General features: G+C 40.4%; 1 pseudogene; it reads left to right on the plus strand.

The window, feature by feature from the left end:
• LOC119741406 overlaps nucleotides 1-16680 on the plus strand; it is a 32284-nt pseudogene that overhangs the window by 3022 nt on the left and 12582 nt on the right.

Consider the following 16680-nt stretch of genomic DNA (forward strand, 5'->3'; position numbering starts at 1 on the left):
CGCAGGACTGTTACTATATTTGACCAATCATTGGCTTGCATGGGGCTGAACGGGGCTGGATCAATGCTGGTTCAGGGGCCATTTATTCGCTTGATCTTTGAAGCCGGTCCATTATCACCGTTAATGCCCGGCCACGTGATCGAGTCTCGACCAATCAGAAACCATCAACTCTCCAAGGTATTTATTAATTCTAGTTAACAGATATCAATTTTACTGTAGCCCACATTAATGTTTTATAATTCATGATATATATTTATAGGAGCTTTGTTTCTTTATTAATAAATCTCACTTTGACCGTGGGAAACATTTCATACTTTGTTTGTGATAAAGGTGAATTGTTCGTGATTGGCGTGGATGTGGGCGGGACCAACACCGATGCTGTTTGTTTGCAAGGAAGTCATGTCGTTGCCTCCAGTAAGGTGCCAACTACCGAGAACGTCACCGATGGATTGAAGCAGGCGCTGTCCAATGTTATTACCAAGTCAAGGCAGAGCTTGGGTGAGTTGCGACCAGCAGGATTCTCATTCTTGATTTGAAATCATCAGATGAAAACCCATCATTGTTGGTGGCTTTATCTGGGTCAAAAAAAGATTCTTTGCACATTAAGAATATGATAAAAGGTAGACATTAGAGGTTCGTGTTTTGATTACTTACACTGAGCCCCTTTGTTGCCTTTGTGTTCAGCATATTTTGGCTCGTAATTTTCATTTATAAAAGGATTATCTCGCATAGAAATCAAATGAAAATGGGCACTAAGGCCAAAAAAAAAAAGTCTCCGGTTTCTGGTATGCGCGCGCATCGCCGTAACCATGCGCGTCGGCAAAATGAAAAAGTTTTTTTTCAATAAAAGATGATGTCTCAAAACCGCCAAACTCACTTGTTTGACTGGAATCCTGCTGCTGCACAATTTCAACGCGTTTTTAGATGGGGTTATGATCGAGAATAAGCTTTATGTGGCCACTCTGGTCTCCCATAATATTGGCACTAAGTTTAGTCGGGCACCATTTGCAGTCATCAGCCTACATTTGAAGCAAAAAAAACAGGTTAAAAAAAAAAAAGCCGCGTCGCCGCACCACTTTTTGGGCAAGCTCCATACCAGAAACCGGAGACTTTTTTGGGGGGGCCTAAAATGTCCTTGTTGCAGTTACTACTAGTTGACGTACTGGAGTCGTACTCGACTCAAGACGTTGTGACTAATGTTTTATCTAATGCTTGTGATTCGTCTCGGCCATCCAGCCCGATCCTGGGCAGAACAAACAGCCTGATCATGTTTGAGGCCGATGGCGTTAAGGTCGTCTATGATCTGAGAGGTAGGTACGACCTAGTCGGAAGGGCTCTGGTTGGTTTTTGGGGTTCAGGAAGACAGCAAGAGGCACCTCAGGTCTCCGCAGTGCGTGACCTCTTAAGCGAAGGCGACTTCTCAGGAGGGTGGTTGTGGAAGGTGCTACGCATGTACGAGCGTACAAGTCGACGTTGGATAGCTGTACCGGGAAGTGCACACCTAGGCAGTAACGTAGGAGAGCGCGGTGGGTAGCTTCAAGATGCCTGGCCATGGTTTGCAGTTATGTTCCAGCCACTAGAAGGCTGCACTATCAGTCAGTCTCACCAGATCACGTTCACGTTTGATGTGAATGTCTTGGCACCAAGCACTGACTAGTCTGGTCACAGACTCCAGTGTTTGAATTTACCCACATGTCCTCAGCGTGATCGATTGAACGAAAGTTGAGGTCAACAAGTTTAATTTGATAATGCTCATCAATTCACAATATTTTCGATATGTTGTAAGTTACAATGCTTTCTTTTCTTTAGAAATACCCATTTTATTGCCCATGATTGGATAAGCCCAGTCAGGGCACAACATAAATGCAAAAAAATAGGACATTACACACGTAGTAGATCCTATACATGGTTTTCCCGATGTGCTGTATTCCTGTAAAATCTTGAAGGTTTTTGAGGAGAACTTTGTAATGAGGAATGTTGAATCAGAAAGATGTATATTGCAGGCTTTCAATTATTCCTACTTGTCTTACTTTTTCCGTGTTTTTTGTTTACTTTGCTCCTACTTTTCCTACTTTTTTTCTTGAAAGTCCTACTTTTTCCTACATTTTTGTTCCACAACTCCAAAAACGAAATCTCATTGAATATTTTTCATAACAGTGTTATACTGTCGTATGTAAATCACACAATGAAGGGCTTGGGCGCAGGAGTACTGCAACTGTACTTCCAAGAGCTTAGTTGAGGATGGAGCACAAGTGTTGTGAGTACAGAACATGCCAAATGAGGCTTATGATGCTGTGGACATGGGTGGATATCAACAAAAAGTACTCCTGAAAGCCTGCAAAAGTCAACATATTTCCTGATTTTGTCCTCCAAAGTCCTACTTTTGTTCTTTTTGTGTGTGTGGAAAAGTTTGATCCTACTGTTGTCCTACTTGTACACATGGGTCTGCTTGAATGCCTGATATTGACTTTTACCTATCACTGACATGATTTTATAATAACTAAATTGATTTATCACTGGCTTACTGTCTGAGAGCTTGGTAAAATGTCTGCTAAGGTCCACTTTTAAGATTTCTATATTTTTTCTTTGGTTTATAGATTGTACATTGTTTGTTTAGTGACTTGTCTTTTTGGTATGTGGTTTTTATATGTGTGTGTGTGATTTACAGGCTTTGCTAGATTGTCTATTATATTATAGTTGCACTTTGATTTTATTTATTAATTTTTACTTTTTGTGTCGCCTAAACAAAGTTTTGGGGGACACTTTGCCAGTCCCAAATTCTGTATGACCGTAAAAGTTGAGATTAACTTTTTGAAAAAAGTGTATAACTTCTACATGCTTTCATGAATTTGGATGAAACTTGGATGCAGTGACCCTTGGGTGGGAAGACACAATTCTTCATCGGATTACTGAGGTCAAAGGTCATGTAGGGGTCATTAGAGGTCATTGTGCAAATATGCTTCAAATGTTTCTTTGTCGACAGAATTTGATGGATTTTAATGTCACTTGGATGGAGTGATCCTTGCCTGGGGGTTCATCACAAGTCTACCAAAATTGGAGGTCAAAGGTCATCTAGGGGATATGTGAGGTCGTTAAAAATGCCAAAAAAAGAGACTTTTTTGAAGAACACAAAATAGTACCGGTAGGGATCGACTGTGAAAATAGGTGCCACGTTTACTGTTTTCGTTGTTCCTTTTTTGTTTTGGTTTGTTACTGTTTCCAACTTGCAGGTAGAGATGTTCCTGTTCGCCGCATCAACATTGGCACCACGCATTTTGTTAATGCCGTCATCCAGAGGAAGGGCCTGACACCGGTTTCGGTCATGAGGCTTTGTGGCACATCCTCCCGCCTGATGGAACCGTTTATTGACTTTCCTTTGGATCTCAAGCAGGTTGGAGAGCAAGTACACTAAAAACTAAAGATCAAACTTAAATAGAAGAGTTTCATTTGCTTTTACTGTAATTTTCAGATATGGATGGATTTGGGGGTTAGTATTTTATAGCAAATATTGTTACACTGTTTAAAGTTTTGTGTTCATAGACGCTGGAAAAACCAAGAAAAACAAATGCTTTTCTTGTAGGTTGGTTCCCTGACCTTACTTACTTCAGACGAAACAGAACCAGACTTTTTGGCTTGCATCCGTTCACAGATGTGTAACCGATTGCAAACAAAATGAGGACCTAACTTAATTTGGTAAATTGGGGGCAGTATTTGAAAAAAGTCAGTTTTTTTTCACGCCGACGGTAGGCCAACCATCGTTGGAAATTGATACAAAAATTTCACTTTAAAAGGACAGCACACCAGGTGCCATGGTTGCACAGGGTGCTTGAGACTATTATTCACTTACAGTTAAATAAGGTATTTCATAATAATTTGGTAGTTTTGTTTGTTGATGTTTGCAAATGTCGTATATTGCCTTTAACCCTAACCCTCCAGTCCAGGGTATGTTTGCTAGAATTCTGCCAAACGTAATAACATGCAACACTTGACTAAGTGACAAGCCTGCCACTATGGAACGCCAAAGCCGCCTTCTATAGTTTGATTTCATTCCATAATCAATTTCATCATTCCATTCGGCGATTTCATCATTCCATTCGGCGATTCCATAATTCCATTCGGTGTTCATCCTTTCATTCGTCTATTGCGCATTTGATTTAGCCATTCCACATTTCATTCAGCAATTTCGCCCCTTTTGCACTTCATGCTATTCTGCATTTCGCTTTTCATGCAGCCATTTCGCATTTCATGCAGCTATTCCGTATTTCATTCAGTCTGGTAGCGTCCATCCGTACGGAAGCGTTAAAGGGACATTAGACAAAGTAAAAAAAATAAAGTCTTAATTATCATTGTTATGACTTATATCTTATAATAATGACTATTAAGTCATAATTATGATAATTATGATATATATCAGAATTACGACTTATATCTCATAATTATGACTTATTATTAAGTCTTATTTATGACTTATATGTTATAATAATGACTTAATACTTAGTCGTAATTATAAGATATGTCATGACTTAATAATAAGTCATTATTATAAGATATAAGTCATAAATATGACTGAATAATAAGTCATAATTATGAGATATTAGAGTATATAAGGGACATTAGACAAAGTAAAAAAAATAAAGTCTTAATTATCATTGTTATGACTTATATCTTATAATAATGACTATTAAGTCATAATTATGATAATTATGATATATATCAGAATTACGACTTATATCTCATAATTATGACTTATTATTAAGTCTTATTTATGACTTATATGTTATAATAATGACTTAATACTTAGTCGTAATTATAAGATATGTCATGACTTAATAATAAGTCATTATTATAAGATATAAGTCATAAATATGACTGAATAATAAGTCATAATTATGAGATATAAGTCATAATTATTTAACAATTACTAAGTCGTAATTATGAGATATATATCATAATTATGACTTAACACTAAGTCATTATTATAAGATATAAGTCATAACAATGACTTAATAATAAGTCCTAATAGCCTAATGACTTCTTTTTTTTTACTTTGTCTAATGTCCCTTTAACGCTTCCGTATGGACGGACGCTGCCAGACCGAATGAAATGCGGAATAGCTGCATGAAAAGCAAAATGCAGACAAGCATGAAGTGCAAAAGGGGCGAAATTGCTGAATGAAATGTGGAATGGCTAAATCAAATGCGCAATAGACGAATGAAAGGATGAACGCCGAATGGAATTATGGAATCGCCGAATGGAATGATGGAATCGCCGAATTGAATGATGTTTTGTAAGCCGAATGGAATGATGGAATCGCCAAATGGAATAATGAAATCGCCGAATGGAATGATGGAATCGCCGAATGGAATGATGGAATCGCCGAATGGAATGATGGAATCGCCGAATGGAATGATGAAATCGCCGAATGGAATGATCGAATTGCCGAATGGAATGATTAAAATCGCCGAATGGAATGATGAAATTGATTATGGAATGAAATCGAACTATAGAAGGCGGCTTTGGCGTTCCATATGCCACATGTAGCAAGATCGATCAGGGGAAAAGTCTCAAGGCCACACTGCCTCAGAGTTTGTGGTCACCACACCCAGCAGAATACAACTGTGGCATTGTTCAATAGGACTAGCTCTCATTGTTTCAGAGCTGGCCATTCATGCACTGGTGTTGGTAGCTGAATGCATCAAAGTGCACCAGTTTTCTTCCACCTGATGCACTGTGTTGTGTCTAGCAGGGTTAGGAATGATGCTTGCAGGCATTCATGCACATTTTAACGAAAGGAGCATTGAGAAAGATTTTTTTAAATGAATTTGCACATTATCTTTTGCCACGTACAGTAACAAGAACATTTTCAGGTTGGCTACTATTTTTCTTATAATGGACCGATTCATTGAGCTCCGCCCATGTGCACAGTGGGTGTGGCCGATGCTTTGGTCTGTTGAAGTCCACAGTACAACAGTGTCGTTTATTGGATATGGGTGGGTCAGGAAGGTTTTGGGAAGGCAGCTTTTTATGAAGTTGTGCTTTTCAGAAATCAGTATTGGGAAAGTTTTGTAGAATTCTTGATGAATGAACAGGAAATACGTTTTTGCCAAAATATGAGATTCATTAGACTTTGTGTATGCTTTGGCGATTTGAAACTCTAGCCCAAACTATATGTGGCCTGCATAATCTTGATATACTGATTGAAGTATGCATAGGAAGGCTACAGGTAGTCTGACAAGGAATCCCTGTAACCCTATTGACATGTCCATTCTATTTAGATTGTATGTGCCTCGATTCACATGGTGGGTGGTGGGTACCAGTACAACGGGGAAGAGATCACCCCATTGGACGAAGACGAGATCATTGGCTGCATTCAAACCATCCGAGCCAATGGCATCAACAATGTGGTTGTCTGTGGCATCTTTTCTCCAGTGAATCCTGCTCAAGAATTGAAGGTTTGTCGTTGCCACACATATCCAAGGTTGCCGTTACTGGGATAGTTTTCCATTTCTTCTGCTGTGCCAGAAAGCATTTGAATTTCATTTGTTGATTTCTTTCGATTACAAACATACTTAGTATAGACCCGTTATATCTTGGTGATCATTTATCTACGGGCCCAGTTCCTGTAAGGGAACAAAACCAACTTTAAAATTATTTGACCTACCAAACTGATGCAGGTATGTCATACATAAAGGCAGGGTTTTGAATTTTGAGGGAAATTTGGGAAAAAATATTGCAACCTGACTCCACTTCATCGGTTAGGTACAAAGTCTATGGAGAGTCAAGAATATTTCAGAAGTATTTCCTAATCAAATTGGAAATGTTTCTCAGTCAAAGATTCATGTCTTATCATTTTCCAATGACTGACCTTCATTGAGATGATATATGGAGAAAAATATTTTGTAACATTTTTCTGAAAATTGCAGGTAAAATGATGCAACAGAAAAATAAAGATGGCGATCACCACATGACATACCGGTACCGTGAATGCGCAAGGCACGCTGAACATGCTGAATTACATGGCACCAACCGGCGTAAATTTGTCAAAAATTGTAATTTCTACCCAAAGAAACTGTTCAAAAAATTACAAAAAGAGGGTCGTTATATTGAGAGAAGACTGCTTAAGGTTGAAAAGGTCATTTTTTTAGTAATAAAAAACACCCTTGACTCTAATTTGTTCGAAACTTAACACGATTGTCTACATCTTTCCTGCCACAAAGGTTGCCGAGCTGTTTAGCGCCCACCACCCCTCAGCCAGTGTCACCCTGTCCCACCAGGTGGGCCAACTTAGCCTCCTGGAGCGGGAGAATGCTTCTGTACTCAACGAGTGTCTCAAGCCCTTGTGTGCCCGGACTGTGGCCACGTTTGCCCACACCCTGGCAGACCTGGGCCTGAATTGCCCGTTCTTCCTGACCCAGAATGACGGCACAGTAATCAGGTAACGTTGCCCTCAGTCTCGCAGTTTACAAATATTGACTGCTTCGAGTGATGGGGTTAAATTTAGCCTCCCAAGGTGATCCATGAAGTGGAACATTCCATGTAGTACACCCATATCTATGTGCACACAGACCTCCGGTTGCTACGTTGGTTTGCAGCAGTTGTATAACTGTTGTGTGGTTCGAATCCCGTCCGTGGACCATACATGCCATACGTTAGTGGAGTTGTGCATTGGTTCTTTCCTGTGCCACGAGGGTTTTTCTCCGGCCCTCCGGTTTTTCTCCCTCTGCAAAAATCAAACACTTTTGATCTCAGGCTGTGCTCCGTGGTCATATATGGGTTGTATGGCGGCTGCCAAAGGCGCCTTTACGTGCCTGTGGCTCGACCACGTTGTAGCTGCGTCCTTCACAATTCAGCTTCTCAGCTACAAGCAAGGATGATTAGCCTCCCAAATTAGTTTTATTATTATTATTAAGATGCAAAATCCATGGGTGAGGTGTTATAAATAGAGTTATAACACACCTCTTGCTGGTTCTTCATCCTGGTTGGCTGAAAAGCGGTCACGTGTGGTTCACTAATATACATGAGGCTAGTGTATGAAATTCACGTCGGCGTGAACTAGACGCGGGTCAAGACATCGCGCGCGCGCGTAATTTCCGGAATACTCAAAATTTGTGACTGGTTACTGACAGTGCCCTCTAAAAAAATCAAGCTCAACAACTGAATCTATGGAAACTAAAACCATTCCGTTAATTGTTGAATTGCTTATAGTTGAATTATAAAACTCTGAAAAGTTTGTTTTCATTTGTTTATATTTTTCGGCCTCGGGGAAATAGGACCCTCTTCTGATCACTCACAGTCCCTCGGGGCGCATAGACGTGCGCTAGTGACCTCATTGCCAGTCTATATGTTTATATTAGTGACTGGTGAGGGCATGATTGTCCCAATTATGCTCCTCGGAGACTTGGTCAAATTTTCATACACCCATGCACATATACTCTTGAAGTTTACTTTTTACCTTGTATTGTTCAGAACTGATACAAGGATTTTTGTTTGAAACTGTAGAAATCACAAAAGTTCATTGTGTTTTTTTTCCTTTCTAAAGTGAATGAGGTTTTCTGGCAATGTACAATGGAGTGTCTGCATTCAGGCTGTGCGTGAGCAACTGCTTGTACGCATTGTGCACAACATCATTTGTTTTGTATCGCTATAACGTGGATTGGGACAAAAGGGTTTCAACTTGGCTTTTTCACTGAACGACATCTGAATGATGACAATTATGAGTGCAACCAAAGATGTCATAAATGCCAGCTGGAAAGAAATTATCATTAGTGTTTAATGATCTGTTAAATGAAACCAGTAATTGTAGTCACCTCGTGCCGTATTAACCACATAGTAATGAAATAGTTTATTAGAAAGACTGCGTGCGTCATGTGCTGAACAGCAGGCAGTACTGCCAGTTTTACCACGTTTTTCCCAGGTTTTCCCCTTTGTCAGGCTATTTCCTGATTTCAGGATTTTTTTTGTGGATCGTTCCTGTATTTTAAAAGAATCCCGTTTGAAATCCGAAATTCCTGAGGTTTTACCCTAAAGGGGTTTTTACTTATAAAGATTTATAAATGTATAGAATAAAAGACATTGGTATTTTAGGGGTACCTTTAGGTTAATTTATACCAACATATACCATAGACGTTTTGTCGCTTTGTGGCCCTCGGTGACCCTGAAGCCCTCTGCCGATTGTTTCGTGGATTTTTCGTTTTCTCCCAATCTCACCCCTGTCCATAATTACTATACAGTCCAGTACTCAAGCAAATATGATTGTAGGGGATGTTCCTGAAAGTTCAGGAACTCTTTATTTCTTTCCACCGAGCCTCCTTTCCAAAAGGTGATGAAAGTCGAAAATGGTTGAAATTGGGCGTTTGACCAACAAATAATGCATTCTTTTACTCCAAAAACCTCCCCCAGTCCAACCCCCCCCCCACCCACACCCCACCAATTACTACACGTCATACAGTCACATCATATAAAATTGTGACGTACACAGAAACTGTAATTCTGACGATAACATGGATGTTTGCCATTATGTTTCAGTTCTGATCAAGCATTGAAGTTCCCTGTACACACATTCTCTTCAGGACCAACTAACAGTATGCGGGGAGCTGCCAAACTCTCAGGTGAATTTTGGTAATTGTGAAAGATTGTGAATTTTAATGATTTTGTCCGCATTATTAAAAAGGCATATATAAGTCTTGTTAAAATGTCGTCATTTCCTACAGACCATCCACGTGCATCGGCATTTTGAGCGTCAACTTGCGCAACGCGCATCGGCTGCGTCATATTTCAAACACATTTGAGCAAGAAGCGCGCGTGTTTGGAACATTTTCAACTCTGTGTAATGCGTGCTTGATTGCGTAAAATACGCTGTTGCAGTTGTCCTACAGAGATGGCCGTCATTGAGCGAGCCCTAAAGGATCATTTGCATTTATCTCAAAAGCAGCCTACCAACTTATATAAAACTTACTTGGATTAAAGGTCGATACTGGTACAAAACACCCCTTGAAATTATTCTGTCTGGCTTGCTTTCATTTTGAAGAAATAAAAAAAAATGTAGGTGATTTCCAACGATCAGTCGACTGAAAGCTTTTTGGAATAAAGAGTGATATGGACTAAATGTTTTTTTATGATCAAATGGTTGTCTATGGTTTTTCAGTGTTTTTCTGAAAAGTGTAGTATCCACTGGGCTGAAACTTCAACAGCTGAGTTTTGGAACATTCTTCTTTGGAGTCTGATGAGTGGTGTTAATATTGGAAATGAACAAAATGAATGAAAAGCGAATGATCCTATAAACAAATGCCTTTAAAGACAAGTAGGAACATTGGTGAAAGGCACATACCGATTTATAGAGATGTAACCGGGAGAGTGAAATTTATTAGTTAAAAATGTGGCACTCTCCTTTTACCGAGGGTTCCACTAAAAAAATGATTTGGGTAGAGCGAATGTTTTCTGTTGTCTCAATAATATGAAATGTTTTATTTATAATACAAATTTGAGACAATAATTTTATATACAAATGATCAGGTACAGTATTAACGATATTTAATTCAAAGAAATTTGGGAAAAACTGGTTTCCTTATTTGTAAATCAAAGAAAACTTTTTTATAAGTACATCAGTCAGTGAACAGAATGTTGCATAAAAATGACTGTTGCATAAAAAGATTCAGGCATAAACAGCTTCAGTCATAAAAGAGTTAAATATCAGACAAGGGATTTACTCACCACTTGGGATGGTCTACGCTCATGCCTACTCCGTGTCCGATGTTAAAATCGATTGTAAAATATTGTAAAATGCAATGCTGGCAACGCCAGATATAAAATTATATTGCTGCTATTGGGGAGCCGCACCCAAAACTTGCAGAAAAAGTGGAGTGTGCAAGATGATGGTCTGAACGCAACGAGGTGTTGGATCGGAATCAAAGTTGTTTTGGACCTAGCCCTACAAGAAAAATATACCGAAACGCCCGGAATGTCAGCTATTCCTCTTAAACAAAGCGCGTTGGAATGTAAAACTCGCATGCTCGCTACGCCCATCGCATAGTTGAGCAAAATTCTAGGCGGCGCGCGCTGTAAAAAAAGTTTGTTGGCCGCGAGAGGGCGCTAGCAAAAAGCATGATCGCAATGGCTGCTCACATGTAAAATGACATAAACACGAAGTTACAAAAGTTATGAAATGAATGCTGGAGTACATGGAGTAAGGAACCTGTCGGGTAAAAGTAAGTACTGAAACCCGACCTGGTTACAGAGAGAAAAAAACTTGCTTAAAGTTAAGGACTGGGATCAAATACCATGTGAAATCATTCCCCCTGAAATTGTATCGTTGGAAAGAAACAATCATTGAAGGTGTTTTTAAGTGCACGCAGGCACACTTTTTGAGTGCATTAGTAACGGAATCCAGTCGCAAAGAATTATGCACATGTTTTCTCTGTTTTCTCAAAATGTATAAGTACCCACTGAGCTGAACTTCAACAGGAAGTTGTTATGCACACTATTTAAGAATTGGATATTTTGTTACTTCAAACCAATAAAAAAGGACAACAAGCAAATGATTAATGTAGCATGAGTGACACTACCAAGTGCACTAGCATATTTGCCATCATCCTCTAAAATTGACCCCTGATTCTTTAAAAGCATATAGGATTTATTGCTTTTTATGCATGTTTGTTCATTTCCAACAACAACACGGTGCTAAATCCAAAGAAGAATGTTCCAAACCTAACCTGTTGAAGTTTCAGCTCAGTGGATATTACACTTTTCGAGAAAACACTGAAAAACCATGCACAACCTTTTGATCACGAAACGTTATTTTTGTCCATAGCATCTCTATATTTCCGAAAATCAGTCACTTGATATTGGAAATCACCTACATTTTTCAATGTTTTCTAAATGACAGCAAGCCAGACGGAATAATTTCATGGGGTGTTTGGTACCAGTATGATCTTTAACCCAAGTAAGCTTTTTGATAATAATCCAGTAGGTTACTTTTGAAATAAATGCAAATGATCCTATATGCCTTTAACTTCTTCCCAGTGTTGGGGACGGCATCGTTGTGGACATCGGTGGCACTTCCTCCGACGTTGGCTTCCTACAGGGCGGTTTCCCCAAGGAGGCGTCGACCAAAGTCAAAGTGGGAGGAGTCAACAACCAACTTCCAGATGCCGGACGTTGTCTGCAAGGGGCTCGGAGGGGGTCCCTCGTAAGATTCTCTGAGGCAGATGGACAAATTGTGAGTTGTTCGAAGAAATTTTAGCGATATGATTGAAAATGAGATTTGAAGGTTTGCATGGTGGAAAGATACTAAGACAAGATAAGTTTGCGGTAGCACCATGTGAATAAATCTCTTTTGTGAGTATGTGTGTTTTTGAAAAGAACCGGAGGGACTCAACGTTTCGAACAGTATGCTCTGCCCGTCGTCAGGAGAATGAGGGATTCCAACGATGATGCGATGTTATAAGGATGGGTGCGGTGAGGCGTGAGAAGGATGCAAACTGGTGTGAGAAGGATGCAAACTGGTGAAGCTCGAAACCGGTTTGCATCCTTCTCACACCTCACCGCTTTAAATGATAAGCTTTGGCCTGCTTCAACGATTCCTACGGTATGTTGACCATACCTCTGCTTTTCTCCTCCAGACCTCGCTGACTGTCGGGCCGGACAGCGTCGGCTATCTGCTCAACAAGGAAGCCAAGATCTTTGGTGGTCAGACATTGACCGCCAGCGATATCGCAGTGGCGGCCGGAATGGCCTCGTTTGGCGACCCTGCTAAGGTCAGCGGCTTGCCCAGTGACCTTGTTCAGAAAGCAGTGGATGAGATTCACGATATGCTGGAAGATCTGATTGATCAGGTCAAGGTAAGTCTAACTACATACATCATCATCATTCTTCGGCTGCGGAGCAGGCGGCTACAAGATTCTTCCATTTACTGCGATCTCGGGCTGTTTCTGAGGCACTCATGTTCATGTTGCATATGTGCGCTCTTTGTTAATCATGCTTTTTGACAAAAGACTTAGTCACAGGAACACAGGATGTGCTCGTACAACTTGTGTCTATTCATCATCCGGCTGGCGTTTATCTCCGGTTTCCTTCGCATGAATTACTGAGAGTATTTTTATTTCCCCTGGATTTTATATCGCAGGTTACTCCCCAGCTAATGCCAGTACCTATTTATACTCCTGGGTGGAGAGAGGCAAGTGGGGGTGAAGTGGCTTGCCTAAGAGCACAATATATAGCCAGCAGCTGGATTCAAACCCCTGACTTTCTGATCATGAGTCACAAACCCTAACCACTAGGCCACACTCCCCCCACATATGATACCAAAGTAACAACTTTTAATTTGTGGGTACTAACCTTTTGGAAAAGAATGTTGCAACCTGACGCCACTTTTTTCTTTATATATCATCTCAATAAAGGTCAGTCATTGCAAAAATGTTGAAAAGACATGAATCTGGGACTGAGAAACTTTTCCAATTTCGTTAGGAAATACTTCTTGACTCTGCATATAGACTTTGCACACAACAGCTGAAGTGGCATCTGGATACTACATTCTTTCCAACTTTTGTAAAAGGGTTCTGATCTGAAGATCAGCCAGTTTGTTTTGATTGTTACTCTTCATCCGTGTAGGCTTACTTAACTTATTTTTTTACTGCATTCACTTTTCTACTTTGGATGTAGACAAGTTCATCACAAGTCCCTGCAAGTCCATCACAAGTCCTCCAGTCCCAAATTAACTCACAAGCTATTCAAATAAGCTTTGATAAAGGCATTTCTTTTGTTGTTCTTCTTCATCTACTGTTACTTGTTACTGGACTTGTGACTGGACTTGTAACTGGACTTATGAAAAGGACGTGTGACTGGACTTGTGAAAGGAATTGTGACTGGACTTGTGACTGGACTTGTGAAAGGAATTGTGACTGGACTTGTGACTGGACTTGTGACTGGACTTGTGACTGGACTTGTGACTGGCCTTGTGACTGGCCTTGTGACTGGACTTGTGACTGGACTTGTGACTGGCCTTGTGACTGGACTTGTGACTGGACTTGTGACTGGACTTGTGACTGGACTTGTGACTGGACTTGTGACTGGACTTGTGACTGGATTTGTGACTGGCCTTGTGACTGGACTTGTGACTGGACTTGTGACTGGACTTGTGAAAGGAATTGTGACTGGACTTGTGACTGGACTTGTGACTGGACTTGTGACTGGACTTGTGACTGGACTTGTGACTGGACTTGTGACTGGACTTGTGACTGGACTTGTGACTGGACTTGTGACTGGACTTGTGACTGGACTTGTGACTGGACTTGTGAAAGGAATTGTGACTGGACTTGCGACTGGACTTGCGACTGGACTTGTGACTTGACTTGTGACTGGACTTGTGACTGGACTTGTGACTGGACTTGTGACTGGACTAGTGAAAGGAATTGTGACTGGACTTGTGACTGGACTTGTGACTGGACTTGTGATGGACTCGACTACATCTCTGTGTTCTCCTGGCATTTGAATCATTATTATTATTATTTATTTGCCAACTCTATATAATAACACATTCACAATCATCCATGAGGCTGTATTCTAACTTTTTTTGTCTGTACAGTTGAGTGCTGCTGACGTGCCTGTGGTCATCGTTGGTGGGGGGAGCATCTTAGTGGATGAGAAACGAGGACTGAAAGGAACGTCCCAAGTCATCAAACCACCACATTATCAGGTTAGTGTTTGATCATTTAGTACATATTGAAAACAGCATTATGTTTCTGTGAAATATAGTACATTGGCAAATAGTTTGAATGTTTTTTATGCATTTTGGAAATTTTTTAATGCTTATATTGAAACTAAAATAAAAAAGGGGATATGTGATTGTAGTGTTTGAGGCAGTGAAATTGCAAACTGCCAGGCTGCATAACATGAAATACGCTTTTGAAGCAAAGGTTTGACTGTGGGAAATTCTGTTTCAAATTATTATACTTCTTTCAAAAATGTATGCTAATTTTTTGGGATGTCTCAGTTATTTGTATGATGGGCTTTTTCGAATTAAGGGCTGCCGGCCAACGGCCAATCCCCCCCCCCCCCCCCCCCCCCCCCCCCCCCCCCCCCCCCCCCCCGGCTGAGAGATGGTCAAAATAACCCGGCCCTTTTAGGGTTAATGTGGTCTAAAAGCACCCACTCTTGTATACAGGCAGAGCCTTTGGCCGCTGGGCATTTGCGTTGGTACTTCACGCCATCTTCGCTTGTTCATTCTGAAACCATTAGGTAGCGAATGCCATTGGGGCAGCCTTGAGCCAAGTCAGCGGTGTGTGGGACACTGTGGTCAGCCTGGACCGAATGACCAGGGAGCAGGCTGTACAGGAGGCTAAGCAACAGGCCAAGCAGATTGCCGTTGAGCGTGGTGCCCAGCCAGACAGTGTACAAGTGAGTTAAGTGCCAGTCTCTTACTCAAGTCTGCATTTGAGTTTTCTCAATTTTGTCTTTATCTATTCTGCACAGCCTACAAGTGCAAAAGTGATCAGTCTCGTTTTGAAGGATTTTTTTTTCCATAGCTAAACCTGGGTTTAGCTGTAGGGGAACTGACCGTGAAGGATCTGACCATGAGGGCGCAAGCATCAGCAGGAATAGCATCTCATGAGATGATAGAAGATCAAGAGCCTTTCGGGGATTCCCCTAGTGACAAGCCTGAAGCTAGGACTAGCCAAGGTAAAGGGGGTAGAGGAAAGGGGCCTAATAGACTTTGTTCACGAGTCGGCCATACTAATTTGAAAGCGAAGTAAAATCTTCGTTTTTTGAACTTGCTTTTTTGAATAATTTAAAATTTGTGACTAAACGTACCGTAATGTTTTAGGCCACATTTAAAAAAAAAATTGAAAGTGAGGCTTGGAACGCATAAATAGTCTGGCACCATCCCATTCAACAGGTAACAATATATGAAATACATTCAGGGAACAAGATCAAAATGGCTGCCTCGTGAATCAGGTCTACAAGAGCTTTTCACATTACAGTGCTCTAATTGTGCCATTTTTTAGTTTCTCCCCGAAAAAAATTGATTTTTTTTTTTTTAAAGGTATCATGATATGAATTTTCCTTGGCAACATATTTTTTGCAACTTTCTATTTCTCCTAAATGTGTGAAAACTATTTGACATCCCTTTTTGGTTACTTTGTTTGAAAAGTGCACTTCTTTAAACATGTAAAATATTCCATGCTTTTTCTCACAACTGAGGGCGCTGTTGATATGATATCATTTTAGGAACACCCTCTTCAGTTAGCGGGGGTGTGTTGCAATTGTGAGCCCAGAAATTAGAACGTATGTGAGAAAAGTTTGCTCCTTAACTTACGGTCATGTACTGAGACAACAAAGAATCACCAAAAACAGGAAATGTACGACAGCAAAATCTCAAAAATTCTGGCAACTTTTGGAGCTGAAATCATAGTAGTCTTAATTAGCCTGAAATAGTCTTAATAAATAACCACAATTTTGCTCATGAATACGAAAATTTGTAGTAGCGTAAAAACCAAAAATGCACCAGAACACCTTTGAAAATGGCAGAATGGAAATTGAAAATAAAGTTAAGTGGGACACAAAGGTGTATTTTAAAGGATTGCATTAAAACAATTGTGGTAAGTTCAGCAGTTGAGTGTAACAAGGAGCGAAGAATGACAGGAATGCCTTGTTCGTTAGAAAAGCTTCTCACTTGACTTGAGCCTC

Source organism: Patiria miniata, unplaced genomic scaffold (genome assembly GCF_015706575.1).
Source record: "Patiria miniata isolate m_02_andy unplaced genomic scaffold, ASM1570657v1 HiC_scaffold_5, whole genome shotgun sequence".
Classification (NCBI taxonomy): domain Eukaryota; kingdom Metazoa; phylum Echinodermata; class Asteroidea; order Valvatida; family Asterinidae; genus Patiria; species Patiria miniata.